A 27,653-nucleotide genomic window follows, 5' to 3' on the forward strand; every position below is an offset into this window, starting at 1 on the left:
CCAGACTAAATCATTTACATTTTTTTTTCTGAGGAATCCTAAACACAAACTTTCACTCAGCTCCAGGAAAGACAAAGAATGTGAGGTAGCTTACAGTGTTGTTATTCTTCCCCCCCCCCCTACATAAAATTTGTTATGAGAGAGGAGACAGAGTGAATCAGAGAAATAAAATGTTGTTTTTCACTTTGTTTTAAAGCAGTGGCGGGGCAAAACTATTGTCTGGAATGCCTGGTCACAGGGATGTTGAAAAAAGCAGTTAGCGGTTGACAGCTAACAGGATGGATTAATTTAAAAGAAAAAAAAACCTGCACATAACACATTACACTGCTGTGACAGGGCGCCAACAGAGGGGATGAAAAATGGGGGGAAAAACTGCTGATGAGAGAAACTCATAAGTTACATTATGGGGTTGTTTTTTCTGCTTTGCTTAATTCGCTCTACATGTACCTTGGTTTGTCTTTGCTGGTGGCTGATCACTAAATCACGTTTCCATATTTTTATTTTTCTTCCGTTACCACAGATGCTTTGATGCCTGTTGTCCAGGCAATGATTCCCAGGCCGAGATTTCACATCACAGGGCTGACGACAATTAGCTGTCAGCTAAATATGTGGACTCCTCCAGTGAAAGTGTGCAAAGGGGACCATTATTGGAGACCAGTGTCACTGGCGGACTATAGGCCAATCAGCCAATCAGCCTGGGGTTGAGGAGTGATAGGGTTGGTTGAGGGGGAGGGTTGGAGGTTTTGTGCACTTGCTAAGTTCAAAAGCAAAAAGCGGCGAAGGCAGCGGTGATGGCGGCCGAAGCGTAGAAAAACAGAATCACAAACCTGTTGTCTGTTTAAACTCAGCATAATAAGCCTGGTACTTGTAATCAGAAATATATAGAAAGCCCTTAAAAAATATATTTAATGCATATTACTTGCTTTTCCGACTGTTTGTTTTACTGGCTAAACCTTTTTCCTTTAAACGTGGCGAGCAGATTTTTTTTTCACCACCTGCTTAACACATGAAAGCAAAAAAACAAAAACAAAAGGAGCCCATTTTGCCTTCGCCAAAACTCTCACACTTTGTTTTTTTCTCCACCAGCGGCCACAGATGGAAAAAACTAACTTGGAAAAAAAATACTAGCAAACCTTTACCTCACCAGAAAGCACTTCCTTTTCTTTATCATCTGCATAACAGATGAATGAAACCGAAGATTTTTTTTATAAAGATGATCCCAGTCTGTTGTTGTTGTTTTCTTAAATACCAGCAAGACAGAAAACAACAGAGGACACACATGTGGAATTGAATAGCTCTTACATCGATCTTTTGATAAAATGCCCATTAAAGAAATTACCCCATACTTGAAAAAAATGTTTCGGTTTCACCACTGCATTTTGCTCAGCAGGGAAACGTCGAAAGTGAAAGTTTTCCTTCTCCTAAAATCGGGCTCCCGCCGTATAGTGTCAGACGTTCTCGTCCGCCCTTTGGGGGTCGTTTCACATCGGAGATGCTTGCCTGCGTGAGGGAGCTGATGATTAACGGAGAACCAACCACAAGGGGGAGAAGCCGAATGCCACGGCGGCGGCGATTGGTGGAGAGAGGAGACCCTGGAGAGTCAAACCCCGTGAACCCGCTCTGACAACACCCAGCGCCGCCGCTGCAGCGCTCCAAGCGCACACACCGCAGGGCCAGGCCTCCCTCGCTGTGGGCAAAGACTTTGAGCTTTGATAAGATCTCAGAGAGCCTTCATTCATAAACTCATAGGCGCTCATTGATAAAAATTAAAAGGACACAGCTGTCGGTGTGTTGTTGTTTATACGCTGCTGCTCCTGAACCTGGAGAGACTCGCACACCACGTGATAAAGCTCCACAATGTTTTTTTTACAAAAAGACAAAACAAAAGCACAGGACATATGAAGTAACAGCAGTCATCAGTGAGTGTTTGCTACAGAAGCCCTCTATTCCATTTCCAACATTTTCCACAGCTTTTTTTTTTTTTTTTTTGCTATCGCAACACCTTTCTTGAAGATCAGAACCTTTTTGTGCAGAACATCTATAGATGCATTCCGGATCATATCTGTTTAAATTCAAGGCGAGCCGTCGAGTGATAAATGACCAAGCCGGCGTGGTCTGCAGCTACCTGGTCTCTCACCTTGGCACACTTTGGTGCCCGAAGACCCTCAGACATATATGCACAGGCGCTCACTTGTGCACACACATTTTCCACCGCAAACAGTGACTTTTAAGGGAATCACACTTCCAGGGAGGGATCAAAAAACTTTGCTTAGTGCATGTTGCCCTTGGACAGATAACTGTGTTTGATTTCTAAGATTTTGGACTTTACATTGGGAGATGGCCTGGGAAAGAAACGTTCCACAAATCACGTGGATCGGGGGGAAGTGGGGTGGGGGTGGGGGGTGGCGCTACTTTCATAATGTGATGTCACAACATTGTTGCTGTGGCCTTTGAATAAATGTATTTATATAAATAAAACAATTAATAAAAGTATTGTTTTTCTCATTCATCGAGATTAGAGCCGCTGATCCTCACCGTAAATCAGATTTCACAAGCATTTGGTAATAGCATTGGAATTGTACATTTTTTAAATTAGCACTGGCTGCATTTGCCGTTTGGAATCAAACGCATCGATTTTTCCCGAAATTCAAAAAACCCAGTGGAAATGAGAGAGCAAAAAAAGGAAGAAAAAAAAAAAAAAAGCAGAAGCCAAAGGGTCAGCTGTGGTTTTGTGGTATTCACAGGCCATCGATGCCCTCCGTCTTCTGCCGAGTGTATTACAACAATATTTAAAGATGAAGTCATCTTTTCCTCCCTGATACAGGAGGGTATTTGCTCGGCGAGGAGATCAGGATATCATGATGTCATGCAGGATGTGACCTCAAACAGCTCAGATGACATAATTGCTATCACCTGCGCCGTGCCCGGGCCTTCCTGGGGCTGGTTGTTGGCAGTGGAAGGAGCAGTAATCATCCCTGCCATGATGATAACAACAACAACAACAACAACAACAACAACAACAACAACAACAACAACAACCCCAACAGCACGCCACTCTCAGAGGTTTTTGCGGCCTTGTGAAAATGGAGAGACGCCAGTTGGGAATCTTGGATTGGCAAGGCCGGTGCATTTCAAGTGGCGGCCACAGGACCGTTGCACAGACTCCTTTGGCTGCCTGCGGGGGAATCTGTCTGTCTGGGGCAAAGTGACCCAACAACAGGCCGACTCAGTCAAAGGAGTAACAGTCCTGGTTGTACTTGTCATAGCAACTCATTAAAAAGTGCTTTAACTGTAATGACACCACTTTGCATGTCAGCGATGAGCGACGGAAAAGCTCGCTGACGGCATCGCCTCTCGTTGCTTTCGCGTGGGATTTTTGGGGAGAAATGCCTCTTTGATTTCAAAGAGCACGCTGGTCTGCTACAATCTGCAGTCGTCTCCCACGGACAGAGCTCTCTTTCTGCGCAGCTCTCCTTATTTCTCTGCTGCGCGTGGTGTAATGCAGATGTGTCATTCCGCCCGCCTGCCGCCAAAATACCAGCGCATTCCGCTTGGAGCGGCTCTTGTGCTATGCTGCTGAGCTCCAACAGTTGCACTTTAAACGTCTGATATGATATTTGCACAGCGTTTCCTTCCAAAAACGTTCAATGACTGAGCTCCAAAAATAAGTGAGTCTCTTCAAGTTCATGAAATACTTAATTGCAAGGCAGGAAGTCATTGTTTGCAGTTCTCACAAAGGGGAATAACTGTACGAGCCTAATTCTCAGCAAAATGACAAAAGAGAACGTGTGACCAAGTCCTTGTGTCTCATTTCTTTCGTTCACCGCGTCAGCGGCTGCCACGCGCTTGGAGCTTGGTTAGCGCGTTAGCTCCCGAATCGCTCCGTGCACGTCGGCTGACTCGAACGCAGGCTCAGTGCTCTGTGCCAGGATTACAACATATGTTAAGTCCCGAGTGTGGGAGTCTTAAATGCACTCGGCTCTCATGCACAGCTGCGCATCCAGCGAAGAGACAGGATTTATAATTCAAGGATTTGCATCAGCTCACTCTAATTGAAAATTACTGTCTCGTAAAAATGACGGATAACCACTCAGGAAAACAATACCACTTCCTTCCTTTGGATCCACGGTACATGTAAACCTAAATCTTTGCTTGAGGTGCTATGAATGGCTGTAGACTCATTAGAACATATATCTGCTTCTCGTGGGAGTCAAACGGGAGAGGCCGGTCGAAGCCTTTCTCTGTTGAAGCTGTGCGTTATTAACGAATCAGTGGGGAAAGCAGCACAGTTCATAATGAATGTTACATTCACTATGTATATTTGTTGATGAAAAAGCATACATTTATGAAATTGTTTTGAATCATTTTTTTCCAGATGAAAATTATAAAGATTATTGACACAACGATTATTTGCAAATGTAAAATAATAATAATAATTAACGTAACGTAAAGTTAATTAAACACAAATCACAGCGGCCTCTCCTGTTGGAAGCCGTTGAACCTTTCCAGTGAACTTTGGCCCAGAGACAGCAAACAGTGAATGTGGCCACTTTTTCAACCGCTGTCTCAAATATCACGTGACTGGTATTGTGTGTCTCAGGTATTCCCAAAAAACTCATAACGGGCCTTAACGGAACGAGTCCCCCGTCGGTCCGCGGAGATGTTTTGCAGATCTGAGCCCTAATGAGAAGAAGCTGCGCTCAAGTGTCTTGTCACTGCGTGGTGACTGGTCAGCGGTGAAGAGTGAACGTTGAAGAGGAAGCCGTTTCGCCGCACGGACCACATCAAGCGTCTGTAGCTTACAATGCCTCCGTAATAGGTCCATGTAATGACTCACAGAGATCTCTGCCGTTCTCATGAATGGAGGAGAGGAGTTTTACTCTTGGAAGAAGCTTTTCCTAAAAATATATGCCGAGGAAATCTATGTCTCCCTCTGAGTCACAGCTTGAGGGATCCCACACAGTAGGGGAAAAGGAAAAAAACGTCTCTGCAGAGACGACGTGACCTGGAACAAAGGGCATAAACACACCCAGCGGTAGTCACTCCTGCCTCCTTGTGTCTGACACGAAGGTTAAGTGTGGGTTACACAGAGGCGAATGACCTCATGGATAAATTTCCAAAAATTCTCTGGCCTTATTAAAACATCCAAAAAAGATTTACTAGGTCAAACCATGTAAACCATGAAAACTTGGGCCCCGCTCACGCGGTCAGGAATCTGTGGCTGTTTATTAATTGCTGAATGAAATATTTGAGCGGGTAAACAAAGGCAGATTGTATCATCGTCAGAATATGCTTGTGGTTTAAAAAAAATAAATAAAAAATCAATCTGTACTCGCAATTATAGCAAGACGAGACTTCTAAAGACGGCAGCGAAAATGTTTTAGCAGCAAAAAAATGTCCTATTTAAAAACAATGAGAGAATAAAAATAGAGTGACATCTAGCTGACTGCTAGAAAACTCAGAGATTAAAACAAACAAACAAAGTTGAAGCGGCAATCCGCCACAATGTAGCTATGCAGTGGAAGTAGTTGGGAGAGAGTTCTATCTAGTTTTAGCTGGATCGATCAGCTTTCATGTTACATCCTCAAAATTACAATAATGATGAAAAAATCCAACAGATATGGGGAACATAATTAAAATGCACTATTTGAAATGTACTTTCACTTGGTGGAAGCCAAAAGAAGAAGAAGAAGAATAACAGCAAAAAAAAACTGTCAAGTAAGGCAAGTAAATGATGCTGAACCTGCATGGGAACTCCCCCAGATTTAGAAAAGGATATTAATACCTTGTTATTGTAATAGTCTGTGACAATATTTACTGAGGTACTTGACACGACCAAGCGTAAGACACTCACACAGGCAGCTAAAACGGTGACCTGACAACAGACGAAGGGAACACAGGTGAAAACCAAACAGGGGCGCGGTCGACAACGAGATGCGGGTGAAATAACAACAACAACAACAACAACAACACACAGTCGCGGGAAAACAAGGTCACTTTGAAAAAGCTGGAGCTAAGGCGACAGAAGACAGACAGGAAGTTCTGGAGCGACGTCTCATGACGGCCAAGTCACGGCTGAAATCCTCCGTGGCTTATTTGAAACTTACACACAGTGAAGTGAAATGCACAGTGTGGAAATGGAACATGGCATTTCCAGACAGGCGGCTGCTATTGTCACGAAGCAGAGAGTGGACTGGTGTCATCGCCACTTTGACCTACAATGGTCCCGACGGTGACCCGGAGCGAGGGAGCTCACATGTTTTCATGGGGCTTGCGGCATTAGCATACTGCAGCCTATTTGCAGATGAGACGGCTAAATTCAGCGCGTCGCAAGTATTTCCTGTGTGTGTCTATGAATAAAATTTGCCCACCGCATTACAATTGCAGCCGACGCGGGAACAGTGGAACTTTGGCCACAAAAGGGTTCTCATTATAGAGCCGAGGATCTCTCCAGTCGTCATTTGATGGAGAGAAATAACACGGAGCGTCGGCCGCAATGCCGCAGCAGACAGGCTACTGTATGAGGCTGACACGAGCGGAGCTCCTCCCATCAGCTGAAAGCCATCTCACGCTGTAAAAATATCCCCCCAAAACATTCCTCCAAACTTCCTCCTGATAGTCTCCCTCTCTCGCTCGCGCTCTCCCTCCTCGCTCGCCCGCTCGCAAGCCACACGCTGTAGAAGTACTGCAAGTCAAGTGTTGGATGGTGGCAGTGGGTGGTGACCGAACATGATGACCTCATCTTATTTTGACAGTTGCCCCATTTACTGTGGAACCGATTAAAGAGGAAGACAAAGAGGGATTTCACCCATTACCCATTAAAGTTAACCACCAAATTACATGGGAGTTTATAGGCAATAAATAAGAAAATGCTGCTGGATTCTGCCCTCCTTCAGCCACTGTTAAACCACCCCTGTGTGTGTGTGTCTGTGCGCGTGAATGTGTGCGTGTGTGTGTGTGTGTGTGCGTGCCTCCGAACTCAATCCACTCTTTGCCAGAGATGCACCGGCCTACAGCGTGCAAAAATTAGCAGAGGTTGGGATAAAACACACACACACACACGCGCACACACGCGCACACACACGCGCACACACACACACACACACACACACACACACACACACACACACACACACACACACACGCTTTCTCGCATTTTGCAACGTCCAAGCTCAAGCCTATCGGGTTGCGCTCTCGTCTTTGTCAGCCACCACTGGCAAGGATAATGTTAACAGTGCCGACGACTGCCGTATGTTGTAATTCCTGGAAAGCAACGGGCAACCTTTTTCAATTGTTTTAACAGTTTATTATCTCACACAGCTCCCTCTCATCCATCCATCCATGCAGCCATCACAGTAAAGGATCTCTCAGCACTTTCACCATCGCTCCACTCGCTCACTGGGACATTTGGTTGTGATTTACTACCAAAGAAGTTTACAGAAAATTGTTCTCCCCCCCCTTTTTTTTTTCTTCATCTCCTCTTCCCCCTGTATTTCCCCTTCCATTCTGATCTGTATTGTGGCATTCTGTTGTGTTTTGTTTGTTTTCCCGTGACTCCTTTCATCTCTCAGTCTGTCTGGCCTCATATCATTTTTAAAGTGGACCCAAATGCTTCCCCTGGCACTTGCCAGCGTGCGCTTCCAGTAAGTCTGAGACATAAATCGAATATTTGAAAAAAGACAAATAAATACACGTGTAAATACCCTTCTGGAAATGGCCATAGCAACTTCTGTGTATAATTAGCCGGTCGTTTCAGAGCGTGTGTGTGTGCGTAAGCAGGAGGAAGGAGGGAGGAGATGACGGCAGTTGTGTTTCTGGGTCTCCGTTAATGTGCACGACAGTCAAACACCCTTTTCAACCAGTGCTTGAACTGCTCCCTGCGGGCTACGAGGGGAGAAGGAGGAAAAGGTAAAAAGGGTATTTTTCCCATGTCTTTGGAACGACGGCCCCTCTCCTCCTTCTCAACGGCCCCTCTCCTCCTTCTCAACGGCCCCTCGACGGCCCGACACCTGCCGCGACAGCGGCGGCGTCGGACCAGCGACAAGCACCAGCCCGGGGTGATAATTTACCTTTTCGTCCCGGTGCCTCACTGATTCACTGCCGTCTGGTTTGTGATTCCAAATTAGGTTCCAGGAACACAAGTCGAGGGAGAGTGGAGGAGTGACATAGCTGGCATTATGGAAGGTGATTCAGAGGCACCGATACACGCCTGCCTTCTGCGAATGTCATAAGCCTGGGGAGACGATGGGGCAATCCCTCTGTTTTTCCTTCTGTTGTTTGTTTGTGGGTCCTGCATGTGTGTGTGCGCGCAAGTGTTTACGATCGTACACCAGAGTGTGTATTACACCAGCGTCACCAGTGAGTTGGCGCATTTGCCGTGTTTATGTGTGGGTATTGTGTCTGGACTGAGTGGTCATTGTATTCCAGACATGTGGTAAATTCACTGCTGAGTGATTCACTCCTACCAGCATCTGCTGTCTACCTCTGCAGCCTCCAAGAGGTCTGATTAACAACCGCACAACTGACCCACCCGGAACTGACCGGATCTGACCAGATCTGACCACACCTCCCAAAATAAACCAGAGACCTCAGGGTGGAAGCAAGACAACAACCCGGGCCCGCTGCAAATACTACTTATCACGACACTGTTGTGTGCATTCTGCAAGAAATATATATATATATTATTCGCACAGCGCTTCCTGTTCCTCTTCTTCTTCTATGAGGCATAAATGTGTCAGAAAGTGTTGCATTACTGCCATCTACAGTCTTTATTCTTCCTCCACATCCACATGCTAACCCAATCCAGACTTCTGCCAGCTTTGGAACATAGTGCATCCTTTTGACTGCAACGATTCCAATAACTCTTTCAAGTTATCTTCCCAGTTCTTTGCCCTCAAATAAAACCAAGAGAAATCGAAGACAACCTCGCTGTTCAAGAATTCTTATTTGCCTGGCATGTCTGATGAAAGATTTCTTGCAATAATTTACGGAGGGCCATAAAGGCCAGTTCAGCGTGTGAGCACATTGCGAACTACTACTTCATTGTGTTTACAACTGAAAGCTTTCAGATGGGCACTATTGACAGATCAATCATAAATCATGTAGCGCTGTCTACCTACATGACTACTGTGCTTTGTTGTACAATTCTGATCCAATGCACGCTAATCAGTAGCACATCCTTATATACATTAATTAACAATTAGCTAGGCAGAAAAAGATTTTCATAGCAACAACAGGCCACATGGACTGTAATATTCCTTTAAATCACAGTTCAGTCTGACCACTTGAGTTGATTTTTTTGATCGAAAGAATAAAATAATCTTGTATCATTATATCCATTTTTATATCTTTTTTACCTCCAGGACTCCAGTAGAGTAGCCTCGCATGATTACTCAACATATCTAGCCCAATGTTGCCAGCCTCCTGGAAAAGATTTCAATTTTTAGCTTGCCTCTAAAATAACTGGCTGTTGCATCGTCAACATGTTTAAAACAGAACAGAAGGTGATGAGGTGGTCTCAGAAGGTGGAACAAACTCTGGTTGGGAAGTGCTGACATTAAGTTGGGAGAGGTACCACTGCCCTTTGTAATGTCACAGAGGGCAGAGTGCCACTACAGTGTTTTTAGCACACACTTTCTGAAAAGAGGAACATCCAAAAGAAGCATAAGATGAACTGTTCTCTGGAGGCACATTTTGTTACAATAAACAAGTGAAGTGGACTTCCATAATATTGGACTGTCAATGTTTGCACATAAGGTCAAATAGGTGTAGCTACATGTTAAAATTGACACGCAGTACTTTGGGACCACTCTGCTTCAGCAGACCGAGGATTGAAACTCAAGTATATCCTCTGGACTTTCACATGACTTTTTTACATTCTGAAATTTTGGGGTTTTGTAATGAGGAGTTGGGGAAAGAAGTTTCCCGACTTCTCCTCACGATCAACCAGACCACCCTGTTCCAGCATGAAAGCCTCTGATCCCAAAATGATAAGAACCCCCGTTACAAACTGACAACACATGACCATGAATTATCTGCCTCAATGAGATCGAGGAGAAATCATTCACAAGCCCACGCAGATTCACTTCCATGACGGTACATTAAAGAAAAAGAAAGTCGAGCTGTATTTATTCCACTTGGTGGGTGTTTTAGGGACTGAAAAACAATGTTGGTCTTCATGGTGTGGTTTTATCTTTTTCTCCTTGAAGGGAGATACTTTGGGACCGGTTGCTTGAATTTTGCTCCTCTTTGAAGATACTGGTCAAGAGTTTAATGAAAAGGAGCAAAAGGACATGTTTGGCTTTAAAACACTCTGTACAGTGTGTACTCTCCGGTACGAGTCACCCTTGAAGCTCTCCATTTGAGTAAGGCGCCATAAATAGTTATAATGTTCACAGCAAGTGGGAGGTTGGTTGAAGGTGGTTGAGGGGGTTTGAGCCTGTGAATGAGGCACCACGAGGTGTTCCTCTTGATAACCACTCCTCTGCTTGGTCTTTGAGGATCACGAGGAGAACCACAGAGCACGAGTTCTCCTCGGGAATCATCAGAGAGACATCCTTCCAACCGCCACAGTTCCAATAACTCTCCCCAATTTATCTTCTCAACTCTGCACCTTCAAAGAAGAGCAAATAGAAGGCGAGGAAGAAGTTCTCAACAAAAAAAAAAAAAATCTCTCGTCTGGAATGCCTGGTGAAAGATTTGTTGCTACAGCTGACGACGTCGGTGGGTCGGTCATAAAGGCAAGTTCAGCGTGTGAGCACATTACGAGCCGGGATACTTCTTGATGTTGACGACCGAAAGGGTTCAGGTCCAAAGAAAGAGTACAGTGTGTACTCTCCAGTTTGACTCAACCCCCCTGTTTGAATAACTTACCATAAATAGTGGTTTCTAATTGACTTTTTCACTGTAAAGGAGAGGGGGTTGGAGGTTGGGGAGGGGGAGCTGTGAAAGAGGCACAATGAGGTGTTCCACCAGATAACCACCTCCTCTGCTTGGTCTTTGAGGATTAGGAGGAGTACAATAGTGTACAGAGGGCGGTGGTGAACAGATAAGTGCTCCCAGGAATCATCAGAGGGGCAGATGATAGCAGCATGTTTTTCCTGCCCATGTATTTCCAAAAACCGCCCCCACTACCCCGCACTCCCCCACCCCGACAAAAAAAACCCCCAGAACATTACTGTCGGAATATGCAAACAGGGATATTTAACTTGGCTAAAGGAGATTTACTTGTGTGAATGGCGTTAAGTGGCTCAGTCAACATTGAGGCATTTTTCCTCCTCCTCCTCCTCCTCCTCCTCCTCCTCCTCCTCCTCCTCAGACAGAAGTGGCCCCGACTGACTCGCATGATTGCAGCCGATTAACATCCAAACGTTGCACAAGGCACATTTATCAGATCCATTCACAGAAATGCAGATCGTGACACGTGCGCGCGCCCGCCTTGTCGGTATGCGCACGCACACACTGGCGCTTGATGTCTCAATAACCCCTCATTAAGGCTGGAAAACACAGGCGGAGCGGAGAGACAGTTCGGCCTTTGTTGTCGTTGCCGAGGGAGTTAAGTGATGCCGCCGAAATGTGCGTTTTCTCGCCGGATTAGTCTGAACTGTATTTGCCGTCGTTGAGATTTATCACGAAGGTGTAATGCCATAAGCGCATCATCAGCACAAACGGCTCCTCCTCAGCCGCGATTAAAGGCCGATGTCGGCGCTCGGAGACCTTTGATGTCTCAGACGAGGTGCGCAAACACTGAAACGATCGTAGCGACGCGGTGCGAGCGGCACAGAGAAGGCCGACGCCTAAGCTTCCAAATTGAACGACGGGAAAAAGAGGACGACGAAGGTGCGAATGAGAAATGGGATTAGCCGCTCACGGGAAGCAAACGTGAATTTGGGTTTAGCTCTTTTCAATTTTCTTTTTTTTGTGTGACTTATGTCAGAAAAATGACCCACATCCAGACCACAGCGAACCCTCGAGGAGAAAAGTCCCCCCTTTTGTGGACACGTGTGTGTTTAGAGCGTGTTTACAGACGAGGAGAGAGCTTTTTGGCACACCCCGGTAACGTACACTCCTCTTTAATCCGCCGCTTCCCTTCCCCACCTATAATATCCGTTGCATATCCGTTCGCCAGGCTACAGAGAGGATTGTGCAGATGCGAGAGGAGAGGGCGATCAGAGGGCGAGTAATTGAAAACACACAGAGAGCACTGAGTCAGAGAGCGCAGATACCAGGGGAAGGTGCTGCCGAGCATGCGTGCGTGCGTTTGTGTGTGCGTGTGTGTGCGGCACGTTGAGTGAGAAAGCCTTAATGAACAAAGGGCTTGAATTGCCAAAGAGACAAACTTACTCTGACATCTGATGAAATACTTTCATTGTTTCCCTTGCTGAAAACAAGTATCAGGTAACGCTGCTGGGAGCGCAAAGAGACACTGTTCGGAGACCTGCCTCATTAACTCACCCCAACATGTGTGTAGTTGCTTAAAAAAAGAACTTTTGACAGGTCATTTTGCATACGTCAGGTCTCAGACGTCTGACAGCAGTGCCACTGGGCTCTGGGCAGCTGCAAACCAGTTTCCACTCGCGTTTTCGACGAGTGAAAACTTTTTGATTTACAAAAAGAGAAAAAAATACAATTTACTTAAAATAACAAAACCCTGGGATAAACTTTGAATAAACATCCAGACTTTTTTTAGTATTTCTTACACTTTTCGCACTGTGTCCACATCTGTGCACATCCATTATATAAAGTTTTGTGTAACCCGTCTGTGTCTCCTAGCACTGATTCACCATCTGCAAGAAGCAAAAACAGTTTGAAGGCTGTTTATACATCTGAAAGGGTAGTGTAACCTTGCGCACTACTACTTGGAAGCATCTCGAAGCCTCTTGGAAAGACTGAGTGCTGAGAGAAAATGCGATTTATGCTGAAGGGGGATAGAGCTTGAGGTTGCTTTCATGGGGGTCTAAACCAGGCGCCTGGTGGTTGAACCAAGAACAGACCCGAGGATGAGACATCATGAGACCAGGGAGATCATTGAAATTGAGAGATTGTTGACTTCTGTACGGCAGTGTGACGTGTTTTAAATCACTCCAGCACCCGAGTGCAACTCAAGGTTTGGATTGAGCCAACGTTTGGTGCCGTCTGGCCTCCCAGTTATGTGCCATTGCTCGTCGGGACACAGGCCAAACTCATAGCATATGTTGGAAGGGTATTACAGGAGTTCAGGGAGTATGTGTTTTTGAGGCGTACGCACGCTGATACCCGCACACTGTGAAATGGACTTTGTTTGAACGATATGTTTTCCGCAAGTGTTCATTCACACACGTCCGTGAATAATGAATGGGTCTGTTGGCTTTCCTATGAAAACACACACACACACACACACACACACACACACACACACACACACACACACACACACACACACATTTCAAACTCCTTTCTTTTTCAGCACTCCGCTGCTAGCCGGCTAACATGTCTTTGCTACGGCAGCGCATTTTATTTAGGCATTGAGCCGCGATTTTGAGTCATGTGTAGCAAATGGCGGTCTTCCCTGCAAAACAATCTCAATGTGCTTGCAGATTCTTGATAACTTGTAAATATTAGTTGAGCGGCACCAGCCGCTGTCGTCACGTCCGGCAAATCCAGAACGGCAGCGTCTGATATGGGTCAACACTTCATTTCAAAAAGATAAGTTGACTCAGTTTGTTCTGCAATGTCTCGATGGAGACGTCAAAGGCTCCCTGTCGGACTGTGAGGGATGCTGATGTTTATCTCTATAATTTTTGCCAGCAGAAACTGCCATGTAAGGCAATTCATCCATCCTGGACGTTGTGTGTTTTTGTGAACATGAATATCTCCGACATCTGTGCACGTCTGTGGTTCTGACCTGGCAGCCTCTCCAAAGTTTGCCGCTGAGCCGGCGACACGATTAAGAACATATTTGTACCGAGCTTATCTGCGGAGTGGCCCTTTATCCGCCACGCTGACTGCTGCTCCGGTATTTTTCTGTTTCTCATTCTTTCTTTCTTGCTCTCCCTCGTTTCTCTCAATCAAAACTCTCAAGGATTGCCACCATTATTCGCTCCCCCTCTCCCTGCTCGCTTTCCCTCTCGCCGCCTTTCTTCTCTTTTGCACCCTGTTTTGATTCAGGATGTGCCAGTTTGGGTGGTGAGGATGGAGTTCCCCAGACCCTGGAGGGTTATTGGAGCCGCTGGAACACTGGTCTTTGCTTCTCCATGCGTCGCCATTGTGAGCGTGGGCTAATTGTTAGAGTGAGGCCTCAAAAAGAGAGGACAAAAGGTCACATTGGGTCACTTTGGCGTTCTAACATGAAAGGAAGTCCCACTTTCAATGAGGATTAACCAAAAATTCCATTGACTGCAACACTATGAGAGCAGCTAGTATCTTATACATGTGAATTCCCCACCCTGATCGAAATGCCCCTTTTCCTCTCCCGTCCTTTCTCCTTTCCTTTCCTGTCCTTTCTTTTCCTTTCATCACACAATCACAAACACACAAAAGCACACAAACACGCACACGGAAGCACAGCACACACACACACACAGGCGCACGCACACATAAGTGCAGGACACACACACACACACACAACAGTCAGCAAGGAGTTAAATGAGTTCAGTGTCGGCAGCACTAACGGTCAAACTATGACCCCTGACCCTTTGGGTGCCTTTCATTGACTCTGTATGTGTGTGTGCGTGCGTTTGTGTGCGTGTGCGTGTGTGTGTGTGTGTGTGTCTGAGGGACTTATAGTGTCTGTGTGGCCAAAGACAGATTAAGGGCCCCACTGCAGAGCTCGTTTAGAGGTTAATGTGTCAGTGAATGAAGTGAATGTGCAAAGCCTGATGGAGCTATGAGGTGAGATCCCCAGACACTGCAGCACCCCCAGACCGAGGCAGCCAGCTCCCAGTGCCGTGCGACAGAGTGCTGGGCTGTATGTCGGCCAAATCTGGAGATGAGGAAAACAAATTTTTCCTATTTTATTTTCGGTGGAAGCCCACCGTGACACCGCTGCGGTGGCGGCCATCATTGTTTCTTCGATTGTTCAATCACGTGTCATTCTAATCCCACGACCAAAATTGAACTGTGTTAAACGCACCCTTTTACTGAATGACTTTAGATATGCTGGAACACTTCAATCAGAAAGTGAAGAACTAAAATATGTCCATTCATGCATTTTCTATCACCGCTTCTCCTGTAGGAAGGCTCGCAGGGGATTGCCAAGACAAGTTGCCAATTCACAAAAGAAGTTTGAAAAGTTTGAGAAGCAAGAATGTCAAATTTACAAAGGATAAATCTTCTCCTGGTGAGGCCCCAGCTGTCAGTCAGTCAGATTTACAAAGAAATAAACCATCAAATCACCACTTAATTGGCTACTAGTTGTTTCCATATTTCATATCAACATTCTTTCTCTGTGCAGTGCAGTTTATGCATGCTCTTAGGCCTGACTTTTAACTGGAGTCCATTCATCTTATACAAATCTCTGGGACTTCCTTGAAAGTGTCCTCGTACCTTCTTTTAGTTTATCTGCGTCTATGTATGAATGAAAGATGGCAAAAAAGGAAGACAGTCTTTGCAGTCAAAGCAAAACTTAAAAAATAAACGGACCGCTGTGGAGCACTTGACTCTGTGTACGTAGAAGAAGAGCAGCAGCAATGCAAGCGTAAACCCGACCCGTGGGGTCGCATACGCCCCCTTCTGTAAGGCAGAGTACTGTTTGCCAAGCCCTCTTCTTTTTCACAGCAGCTTTCTGTCAGATCAACATGACTAAACAGATTTTGTACCCGTGTGAACTAGACGACCAGTTTTATGAAAGGAATTGACGTCCGAAAAAAGAGTGTGCTTGATGATGACAGCTAAGCTTGTCATCAGGCTTTGAAAAGACAGGACGTGCAGCCCTATTTGCATTTTGCAAGCTGTTCTTTCCTTTGCTGTGAGCGAGATAACACTTCAGTGTGAAGAGAGAGACCGGATAACAAGCAGGGACTGGGCGCTCGAAGAACACGACACATCCTACTAATAACATACATTAGTTGTACTTTATTGGGGCCCTCCGATACAAAGCCATCAACTACAAGTGGACTCATGCAATGCAATAGAAATAATCAAATCTAAAGGCAGACTTATTAAAATGACCCCCATTTAAGATGATTCACCAGGGTTCCTGAAAGAGCTACCCTGATTTACAGTCGGCATTTTAGTCTTTTGCCCTGGCAAAGACAAAATATAAAAATAAAAAGCAGACCAATAAGTTGCGGAAGTGGCTGGAAAACAGGGGTCTGGGCCACCGTGGAGTGAGAGTATGATCCCTGCCTGAAATTTCAGCGACACGTACTCTTAAAGAGTTGAAAGAAAGTTGCCACACTAAAAATAAAAGCGCCATAAAACAGCCAGTAAAGGGAGCTTGTCCCCTAATGTTGCCTAATTACACTCCGCGCTAACCAGCTGGGCCGGTGATTACGCTGGAGCTGAGGCGAGCGGGACGGGTGGGTGCGAGGACGGCGGGATGAAGAGCTCACTTAACCTCTGAGCGAATCCAAAGGGGGCCTTATCCATTCACTGCCAATCAGCTCCGACGGCGAGGAAGCACTTCGAGCGGCTCGTTGGGCCGCCTCGAATCGTGGGCAGACCAACGTTTGCAGCCGCATTCCTGCCAGGCAGCAGTCCTCTGTGTGCCCATACATCGGTGGGTCATTAAGGCAGGGACGGGGTCCTTATTATCCACGTCGTAAAGCTCCAACTTGAACTTCAAACACGTTCCTCTGGCTCGATGGGTCGATCATGCAGAGCCGAGGTCCATTCAGGTCCATTACTTGAGCTCTATTGTTTATGACATGTTTTCGGTGTAAAAGAATACGTCCGAGCATCAGATGTGAGCGCCGAGCGACTACAAATCCTACCATCAAAGGCAAAGGAACGAAGGCCGCAAAGTCATCTTCCTCCCCGCCGCCGTTTGATGTTCACTTTTGGCAAAGCTCAACGTCGGGGTCATCAGATTGTAACGAAGGCGCCGCACACATTTCTTTGCACCTTCGTAATTTCCCAGATGTGAAATCGCTCGTCATGGCAATTCATTAAACCCCGAAAGTTTGGCCTTTGAATCTCATCGCTCACCTCGCAATGAGCAACTCATGCTTCAACAACAGCTTCGCATTTTTTCCATTTAATTTTTTTTTTTTAACATTTGACAGCGTTATGTACCGTAAGTGAAAGGGAGGAACCCCCAAGGGCGACACTCTGAGTGAAAACCGCACAGACATTTGCTTCGACTACTCTCAGAGCAGGATGACTTCTCTCGCAGAATTTCCATGCAAATCGCAACAAAATCTGGAAATTCTTTGCTAAGCCTGTTGACCTAAAGTCTCCTGGGATTCCTGCTCACATGTGTGTCACTGATTAATGCTGCAGGCTTTCCCAAGAAATGTGAGGCAGAGGAAAAAAGAAAACACAAACTATCAAAACGAAAACAATGGTTTTGCCATCGAAATCCTGTTGCAGTCCACTGGTGAAAGTTCTGGGAAGTCTTTCTTTTTTGTGTGCGCGCGTGCAGTAAATGCGGTGACCGTGATCCAGAGGCCAATACAGAGGCATCGCCGGCCTCAGCCAGTCTCTCATTGACTGTGTTGCTAAACAAGCGGAGAATGTGGTTTGATTCTAACGCCAGACGCCGAGGCGGAGATGGAACACTCGCACACTCGCATGCACAGTCACAGGAACTGGGGGCGATGTTTTCACTCTGATACAGGGATGAATGGGAGTGATACTGTGGCTCCTTTGTGCGCTGCTTTCGGGAGCAGAGATAGGGAATGGGGCCCAGTGGATCCAAGGGCCGGCAGGCAGGCACAGAGGGTGAAAGAAAAGGGAATGGACCTGAGTGTTGTCGTATGTTACTCATCAGCGGAGGGAGAACGGCTCTAATCACAGCAGGCCTTTTGCTTCCTGACGTTTGCCGTGCGTCGCCTGTAAGTTATTTACTATCCAAACTTGTATTTATTGCGTAAGCTACGAATTCTTAGGTCGTGACTGTGGCGTGACGGAGCCATTTGCGCCCGTTTAATCTTTTTTTTCTTTTTCTTTTTGTCTCGGAAGTGCAAATCAGAACAAAGGCGTCATTGCTCTCTCAGTGCTTCACTCTTTCAATTATGCAAGAGGCCTAAAATAATTGTGCTTTCTCTGTCCTCCATTCTCCAAATTCCACCTGCAAGATGCAATACGGCTGCATTTCATGATCCTCAGTGCCATCTCGTTTTTTTGTTGTTTTTTATGCTGTAGCATCATTTTAATCCCTCTATCTGGCTTTTGGTGGAAATAACAAATTACAAAAACAGAAATAATAGGAGAAGTTAAAGCAGCACAGACATGGAAATATTTTTTATTCCTTCAGTATTTGTTTTTTTTCTCCCAGTGGCAGATTTACAGACGGATCCATGCAAAATGCTAGTGCGGCATTGTTTTGATAATGTGACCACGCCAGGGGACCGGGGCAGCTTTTTGCAGCCTCCACCTGGAGTGCTGAAAGCGGTTAGGCAAGAGGAAATATTTTATTAAATGAACACGGCGAGATAAAAGAATAAGAGGGAGCATGACAGGGGAACACAAACCAACAGGAAGAGTGGTGGAGACACACACACACACACACACACACACGCACACACACACACACACACACACACGCAGCAATCCCCAGAAGGACAAACAGCTTTTGTTTCTGTCATGCGAGGCTCAGAGCAGCAGAGAGAGGCTTTATTGGAAAAAGAGCTGTGGTGTTTTCCCCTCCAAAATCACTCAGGCTCATTAGAGGAGAAATTTCAGAGCTGAAAAGGACCACATGACACATCACACTTCAGACAGCTGACCTATTTAGAGGGTGGCTTGTAGCATATCTATAAAACACATCACAGTCAGCAGGAACCGGCCCATACAACAGGAGGTCATGGACTAATTATCTTCTGATGTTACATAAAGGGAAGGGATGAGTGCGATGATTTAGCTGTCAGAAGGAGAATAACAGGAGACCCCCGCGCACACATCAAACACACTCAAGTGGCGCGCACATTCACACCCACGGACAGACCCTCACCGCGGACTGCGTCTCCTAAACTCACTTCATTCATGTGTGTTACGAGACGCCATGAGTTTCCCTGAGCAGCGCTGATGGCTTCCATGTGTTGCTTGTCGGTGGTGAGAATTCCCTTTCCCATGGTTAGAGGAAGGTCACCCAGATAGAGTGGCATTCCCAAAAACAATGTCTCCGGCAACGGAGCGACGGCAGGCACGGACGCCACAAATCGGTCAGTGGGATGATGATGGACTTCTTGGTGGTGGGGCAGGTCATTGGGACGGGCAGTACGTTACGTAACTGGCAGTGGTGCCAAGGACGAGTTTCAATCGTCTGCCACACAGCCGACACGTGCATTTGCATCTGCACATGTCGCTTTTGATGTAGGAGTCCCATTTCGTGTTGAAAGTTCTTCCGGCAGCAGGATGAGTTCATGTGAAGGATTGGTGAGGGGAAAGATCAGGAGAAGGATCGTTATTACCCAACTAGCACGGAGTTGCATGCAAGTTGGTTGGATGGCTAGGAAGGTGATTCATTTGTGCAATATCTTCTGCCTTTAGTCGATGTGTGATCATCCTGTGATACACAATAACCTGACCCCTGACGTTGATCTGCTAAGCTTGTTTTGTAAAAAAGAAACCTAAACTCCTGCAATACACCTGTTTTGCAAAGCCATATTTTTCAAATGTCTATTCCCGATATTTCCTGAGAATATTCATGTAGGCCAGAGAAAAATAAAATGTCATGACATTGGGCACCGGGAGCTTCAGCCAAGACTAGTTTTTTTTTTTTTTACATTTATCTTGCATCAAGTATTTTTTGTTTGTTTGCTTTTTTGTGCAAAACTGCAAAAACACCATTAGGAATATTTGTCAGCTCATTTATGATTGTGATTAAGGTGATGATAAACTGCTTTATGACAGAACTGTCTCTTAAAATAAGACTGAAAACTGGAATATTTCTCAGCCTGTAAACTTTGCTCAGTGTTCCCTTCTGCTGTTTTCTCTTTCTCGCACCAGCAGTTCACAGTGAGCCCAGCAACCATCTACACTTAGAATTCCGGATTTTCATCTCAGTGTGTGGCAGTTTATTACAACAAGAAAACCAGACTTGTTTGAAAGAAGGCTGCAGGCGCAGAGAATCGGAATCACTTAAAAGGGAACATTGTGAAATCCCACATCAAAGCACAGACAACAAGAAAACTGATTGACTTGACCGATCGCTCATCTGCTGTGTTTTAACTCCACCTGCTAGTGCTGCATCTCTCAACAAAGGGGTCAAATCAGGCTTTAAAAGAAAAAACTGTCTAGTATGGAACAGTTCGGCACAAATTGGGGTGGTGAAAAATGAAAAAGTGCAATTGTTCTAACATGCTCTAGTCAAGTGATCTAGATTGGTTGTCCGAAAACCCGAAACGACACATTACCACAAAAATCTGTCTAAGAGTGTTGCACACCGTGAATTTGGACATCTGATGCAACTCATCCACAAGGCAGCGGGAGCGTCAATGTGCATGTCATCAGATATATTTAAGTTAAGTCCTGCCAGAAAGATGAAACCATCCCGTAGGCTATGTTCATCGATCAGTTTATCTTGATAGCTTTTGGAGATAATGTCTCACCAATAAACACGACGCAAACAGAAGATGAGATCAAATAAAAGGGACAAGTCAAAAAAAGTGTTGTTTTTTTGGGACAAAAACCTTTTTTTATGAAAGTGTTTTCCTGTTTTCCGGCAACAGTGATGCAGTGTTTTGGGTTTTTCAAAAGTTCCAGCATTGGTGACCTGAGATTCTATTTGTGTATGAGCAAAAGGCCAAACCGCAAAGAAAAAAAAAAGCTGCGACTGTAAAAACACCCACGGACATGTGTGTTTGTGTGTGTGTGTGTGTGTGTGTGTGTGTGTGTGTGTGTGTGTGTGTGTGTGTCGCCTGAAATGGTGTGCGAGCACACTGGGTTTTTTGCAACACAATAAAAATGGCACCAACGATGTACCAATACCAATAGAGTTTTGATCACTTTGGCAAAAACTGCAAAGGAGGACACGAAAAGCACATCCTTGGGCCTGGGATGCGCGCACAACACCTGATAGCATCGCTGACTTCCAGTCTATTTATTATCTCCAGACTTATCGCGCAGCAGCTACTGTTGAGGTCACTTTGTAAAACAATCTTTGCCTATTTTCGTTCCGGTGGCTTTGCTTTGCGGTCAACAGCGAAAGAGAAAAGGTAAAGTGGGCACGTCCCGTGTGTGCCTTTGCAGAGCGGCATGAATGCAAAGCAGGGTGTTGCCGACGAAGGAAACACACGAGCAGCCGGCCTCCTCGAAGACAAAGTTGTTTTAGCGTTGTCTTAAATCAGCAAGTGGGGAGTTTTACGCGCCTCTTTTTCACCCCCCGACGTTCCCACAGCACAGAAGCGAGCGCTATAAGTTCCTATCTTTCCTTGTATCAGCAGTGAAACTCCATCCCTTCCTGCGCTCGTTCCCACCTATCCAGATCAGTCCAGTTGTGTTTTCAAAGGGTGGTTATATTCGCTGTTATTGTATGATTTCACAGAAACTCTCCTCCCAGCCTTTGAAGCGGCGAAGAGCTGACCGAAGCTGAGTGATCCCTGCTGTAAGCCCCAGTCTGGGCAAGACCTGAGTCAGTCCCACCACCAGGACTTTTCCCCCTCTCTCAGACCCATCCACATTCTTCCTGCTCCTTCATGCAACTGAAACAATTTTGTGTCAGCTCAACAGATTTTCAGGGCACTTCTCAGGCGCGCACACAAGGCCGCTGGCCTGCTCGGGTTGACCCGGGAGTATTTGTCCTGGTTGAGGCCTTTGAAAATAAACAAGAGGACAGAGGCGCTCAGTCTTGTGAAGTGGTGAGATTTCAGGGGCAGAGGAAAAAAACAATTACCCAAGGCATTATGGACATTATGTGCTGAATAAGAGCTGTCCAGAGGTTGGGCTCCTTGAGCAAATAATCAAAGGGGGGGGATACTATCTGCCCTGGCATGGACATTGATGAAAGGGAGAAATGGATAAAACATAAATAAACTTCATCTGACTCAGTACTGACCTTCTTTGTCAAAGTGCTACCGCTGAGTTGAAGGTGTTGGGTTTCCATCAGCCACATTTTCTCTCCCTGTGTACTCTATTCACACTATAATTAAGGCCCGGCACTCTCCTGGAAAAAGCCTTAATGGCACAACCAAGGCCTCTTTCCCAGTCAACAACCCAAGATATGAGAAAACAATAGTGTGTTCATGGGGTAGCGCAGCTGCAGCAAGGGAGGGGTGAACAGCTCTTCTATTTGTCTCAGGCAATTTGCAGAATAAAAATAGAGTTTAAAAAAAGGAACTCATGAATAAAGGAGGCGGCGTGTGACTGAAGTAGCAATGAACTACAGGGTACTCTACACTCTGTTTCTATGAAGTTTGGCAGTGGCTACCGATATCATCGGCCTCGCGGTCATCAGTTCAGAGTTACCACAAAATACTACAGCTTCATTTTAGCCTGTGATTTTCGGTTTGCACCCGAAATTTGCTAAATTGCGCATGTCTGCATGGAGAGCAGCTGCTTGTAGGATGCAGAGGTCAAAGTTTTACATCCACAGGCTGGAAATGTGCTCATTTACTAGATACAATTGTTTGCTACAAAAAAAAGAAATGTGTTTACGGGCGGCAGCGCCATTAAAAAGAAAAGAATTACAGACATCGTCTCTGGATTAATTCACATTAAGAAAAACCAATTCATGGTTGCACTTAAATACCACTTTTATTTTGTGAAAAATTACAATCTGAAATTCACCAGCTGGGTTTCCAATGCAGACCTGCAGTCAAGTTCAGCAACACGATGGACAACAAAACAATTATCATCCCATAACTGGGATGGATAATCTTCACATCAATATTGCGGCCTCCCTAAATGTATTGCTAAGACATAACAATATATTGAAGATGTTTTCTATTTTAACCCCTTGGAATATATGATAACACTCCTACTCACAGAAATATTTCCTGTGACTGATGTGGGCCAATGTACTAACTTTGCCTTCATGAGAACAGGAGGCTGTTACAGTAACCCCAGTCTGTGTTTGTGTTGTTACTAATTACAGTCAGCTAATGACCACTCAAAGAAAAGACAACAAGCTCTCCAAAGCTTTTATCCCTTTATCACCCCCAATATCAGACTGAACATGTTGTCCAGTGAGACATTAGCCACCAGCACCCAATTGGCTCCACTCTGCGTTTGCAAGTCAGCAAATGGGTGATTCTAGGAATCGGGGGGATATCTTTGCAGGCCAATTGACCTCGCACAGACACGCACACTAAGCACAGCGAGCAAGAGGCTTGGCTTTGCCGCTGCGATGATGTCGTGGCTCACTGGGTCACCACCGGCCCTAATGACCCAAACAAATACACCCTCTATCCCTACGTGTTTCTCATCTGCCTGCTTCGCCTTCTATTCATCCCGTGGCCTCCGTTCGTGCCATTGCATGTGTCTGTGTTGACATGGGATGTTTATGAGCAATTACCGACGATTCAAAAACAAAGATCGTCCAGCTTGTTGTTTTTTAATTATGTTTTGTACTGGCATCCAAGCGTGAGAAGGCTTTTGTCACAAGATGACCCACTGACACTTTTAAAGATGGCAACCCATGGAGTTTAGGTGGAGGCAACTTAAGAAGTATAAAATAATAATCATAAATCCTAGGGTTATTGTTATTATTCACTGCTGAATGTGGATTTTCACTAAAGGGAATATTTACAGCTAAATTGACTTTAGGCCTATGAGACATTGAATGCAATTTTTCCTCCATTATTCCCTTATGTATATTCATCTGAAAAATCGCATTAGAGTACTCATGACCACTAATCGCTTAATAAGTCACAGGGGCATTAACCTTTGACCTCTGCACACAAATATTCAGGCTGTGTATCCTCACTCCCAGGTGATCAGTTGCTCCAAATCTAAAGAGCTTCCCTCAAAGCTGACGAGATTTTATACTCTCAATGGAGGGATTGATGTGAGGTTCAGGTGACCTCTGACCTTTGACCCCAATTACATGAATCTAATGAGTTTATTGGTGGGAGTGAGTAACTTAATTTCCATCCAGCTCCTCCAAGACACTGATCACTAAAATCCTACCTGGTTCCTCCTCAAGCAGTCTTTCGTCATTTTGTAAGTCAGGCCTATTCTTGCTGTCCTTAAGTCCAGCTTTACCTTTGTGGTTTGGCCTTTTGTTTGGTTTTAGAATATTTAGAAGGAAAATCCACTTTACTGTATAGATGTGTACAAGAGTGTTTCGGTTTGTCCTTTCAGTTTGGCAGCATCCTTTATCGGAAACATTCCTTGTTCAGCTTTTCCTCCCAAAGCAACAGTGGACAAATGGCAGTCTTAACATGATACAGATGGCTCTAATTTGTCTGGGAGGACTTCTCACATGTCTCGCCATAAATGTACATCAACTCGGCCCCTGCACTGAGAATGAGAGGTAACCTCCTACCTTTGATTAACTGAATATTTTGACTGAAGTTGGATGTGGAGAAGATGGAGTTTTAAAATACTGCTGGTGCGGCGTGTGCGGGATTTTTTTTTCCTCCCTAATTCTAACTTGTACAAAATGTACAAATACACATATTAATAAGGCCTGAATGGACAAACAGCTTGTATCACTCGAACATCATTCAGTGCATATTTGGTCAAATCTGATACCTGCTGCAGAAGCAGAGCAGTTACATATCTGTTAGGCAGCGGGTTTGATAAATACGCTCTGCGCATCGACAGCGCTGTTGGCACATGATAAACGGACAACATCAAAAACATACCGAAACCTGCTGATGCACCCTTGGCTCTTCCTCTAAGGATTGACTGATCGCCCTTCACCTCCTTTGTTCCTGCTGTTCTTGGAACGAAACAAGGTTTTCTTGATCGCTGCATGTCCAACTGCCAGTGCTATTTCAGGGCAACCAAAACCAAGCGAGGCATCTCAGTCTGGACAGCGCAGCCATCCCACATGCACGTACACACTCAAACCCGCTCTTACATATATAGATAACCAGTAGACAGCATCTTGGACGCACATTCACAGGAACCCACTCACCTTAACTGGCAGGACTGTGAGTTCCCTTCTGGAGCACGCACATGGTGGACCGGTGGAGAAGCTGAGGAGGAAGAGCAGACGTGCTCTGGCCCCATCTCCAGTTCCGTTAAATTTTTCATAAGGAACCTTTCTCCTGTGCCCCGAAGCCCAGCAGCTCTTCCCCTGCATGCAGCTTCAATTCTTTATACAGCCGCTCCAAACAGCTGTCACTTGTCTCATGATGTCATGTAGAGAAAGTAGGAGATTTTGCATACTCTGCCTTCTACTTATTCATGTATCTGCCTTGACGAACCCCCCCTGTATTGTAGTCAGTGCTGCACGCTACAAACAAGAATGTGCTGTTCTCATGTATGTTTGCAGTTTTGGAAATTTAGAAAAGCCAATAAGATTTCTGAAGGGAACCAAGATTTTTTTTTTCCTTGTTTGCTTTTGTTTTAACATAGACTATAACAGTTTTCACTGTATTGAATCACAAATGTGCAAACCCCTGGTTCCCTGTGGGCAATTAACAGATGTCATGCAGAGTCTGGCCTGATTTTCGCCACTTTACTGCATGACGTAGGCAACGCTGTTCACATTCAAGCACAAGCTGCAAGTCTCACTCCAGGAGGCGGTTTGTCTCTAAAAGAAAAGGGAAACATGTGGACAAAGTCCTGGGAATAACCAGGAGAGGAACTTGGTTAAATTGCGACCCTGTGCTGGGAAATATGAATAAACATATAAAGACACATAAAACACAGACTGAAAGGGCTACCAGGAAAAGTCAGCGTCCAGCCAGAATTTTCCACACAAAGTATTGTTTCTTTCTTTGTTGTGGGAATTTATAAGTTTCCCCGCATTCTGTGATTTCAGCCACTGACGTCAGCCAGCTCTAGTTTGAAAAGTGACCGTGTTAAAAACAAAGACCTGTCTCCAAAGAACAACAAGGAGTCTCCACCAACAGTTAACTGATCCCCACTCTTAAAACTTTATGAGTCATTTTTTTATATGAAAGAGATAATTTTGTATTTTTTAAACCTTCCATTATTTACTATTTTTGCTCTCCAGCTAAAGGCTCTTTCAACAACTTTTTCTTTTTCCTTTTCCCTCCAGTCCCTTCGAACCAGACCGCAGTGGTTGTTAACACTAAACCCAAAACGTTTTATGCATCTTACAGTTGTTATTCAAGTTCATTTGGACATGTTGACTAATATATTCCCAATGTCTCTATTATATTAAGAATTGTTATTATATTAATTACGCTTTAAAATCCAATGAATCCCTGTCATGCACAAAAAAACATAAAGAATATGCACGTAAATGGGGGAAAATGTACTAAAGAGAGAGGAGTGACTCAGCATTTTTGCACTGTATCCTGCGGAGGGTTTGTGTGTGATTCGGTTTCCACCCTGTGCCTCAGCAGACACGGGGAGTAGGTTGACGGCAGAGAGTGCAGTTAGCAGCGGCGCTCCATTCATTGGAGCGCAACGGTATTATTTCCCCGTTCGCTTCCACTGTTTTCAATGTGTAACAAACTTAATATGGGGATCCCGCACATGAACCCAAAGCTGGAGTCTATCCCTATATGTCAGGAGATGAATTGTTTCCACATTATGTGAAAAATGCATGTGTTAACTTGCATGTTTTTAAGTTAAATGTTAGATGGTTGCTAAGTGCATAAAGTCTGAAAAATCCCAACAGCAAGACGGTTACGGGGTAACGTCAAGGTCAAAAGATTTGGACGTGTACACGTAAAAAAAAAAAGAAAAAAAAGAAGGAACTTTTTCAAAATGTCCACACTCCAGTCCAGAAGGTGGCAGTAATGCTCCTAAAAAAAAATTCATCTGCCACGTTTGCGTCATTAAATGAAACCCTCGTTCTTTTTCCTACTTGACGGTAGTTGCTGTCCAGTGCGATTGTGGCGCCACCCTTTGTTCCAGAGGGTTAGTGGCATCGATGTTACTTTCCACCCCGATAACATGCCTGCGATTCGTGGCATAGTTTTGACAGTTAAGCTGCAGTTGTCCGATTCATATTCGTAAAGGAGAAACTCATACAAGCGCAATCAGCGCCTGTACTTTAGTGGCAGTGGTAACTTTTATTTATCGCAACTGTCAAATAGTTTGCACACATTTTGAAAATGTGCACAATTTTTTCCATGCACACGCACAAATCTTTTGACAGTAACTTTACCCGGCTGGAGGCCAGGTATTCGGTTTCAACACTGGTCGGTCTGCCAGGAGTTTTTAATGTCCTTCCTCTGCCTCTGTAGCTACCCCTGGTTCCCCCTTCAGTTCAAGGACATAAAGGTCAGATTGAGTCATGACTCTAAGGCTGGATTTACTCTACAGCTCTTGATGTGCATTTCTGATTTGTTGCCTGTTGGCCAGTCTTTGAACCGCATGATTAGGTCCACTTTCAAAAGTGATCCACATCTGCACTGACACCTCTCGAAACTCTGACGACCGCTATGTTTCATCTCAGCAGCCCTGTTGTCAGCTGTCTTGAAGGT

The 27,653-nt window shown here is 45.2% G+C and overlaps 1 long non-coding RNA gene across 1 annotated transcript in view; it reads right to left on the reverse strand.

Moving 5' to 3' along the window:
• Window positions 1-25,453, reverse strand: part of LOC142896506 (uncharacterized) — a 60,337-nt gene extending 34,884 nt beyond the window's left edge. The window contains exon 1 of the long non-coding RNA XR_012928361.1: window positions 25,163-25,453. This is a non-coding gene — a long non-coding RNA (uncharacterized LOC142896506). The remainder of the gene's footprint in view (window positions 1-25,162) is intronic.
• Between the last annotated feature and the right edge of the window lie 2,200 nt (window positions 25,454-27,653).

This window comes from Nelusetta ayraudi, unplaced genomic scaffold (assembly GCF_046127955.1).
Source record: "Nelusetta ayraudi isolate G7.1 ecotype Tasmania unplaced genomic scaffold, CSIRO-AGI_Nayr_v1 ptg000053l, whole genome shotgun sequence".
In the NCBI taxonomy this organism is placed as follows: domain Eukaryota; kingdom Metazoa; phylum Chordata; class Actinopteri; order Tetraodontiformes; family Monacanthidae; genus Nelusetta; species Nelusetta ayraudi.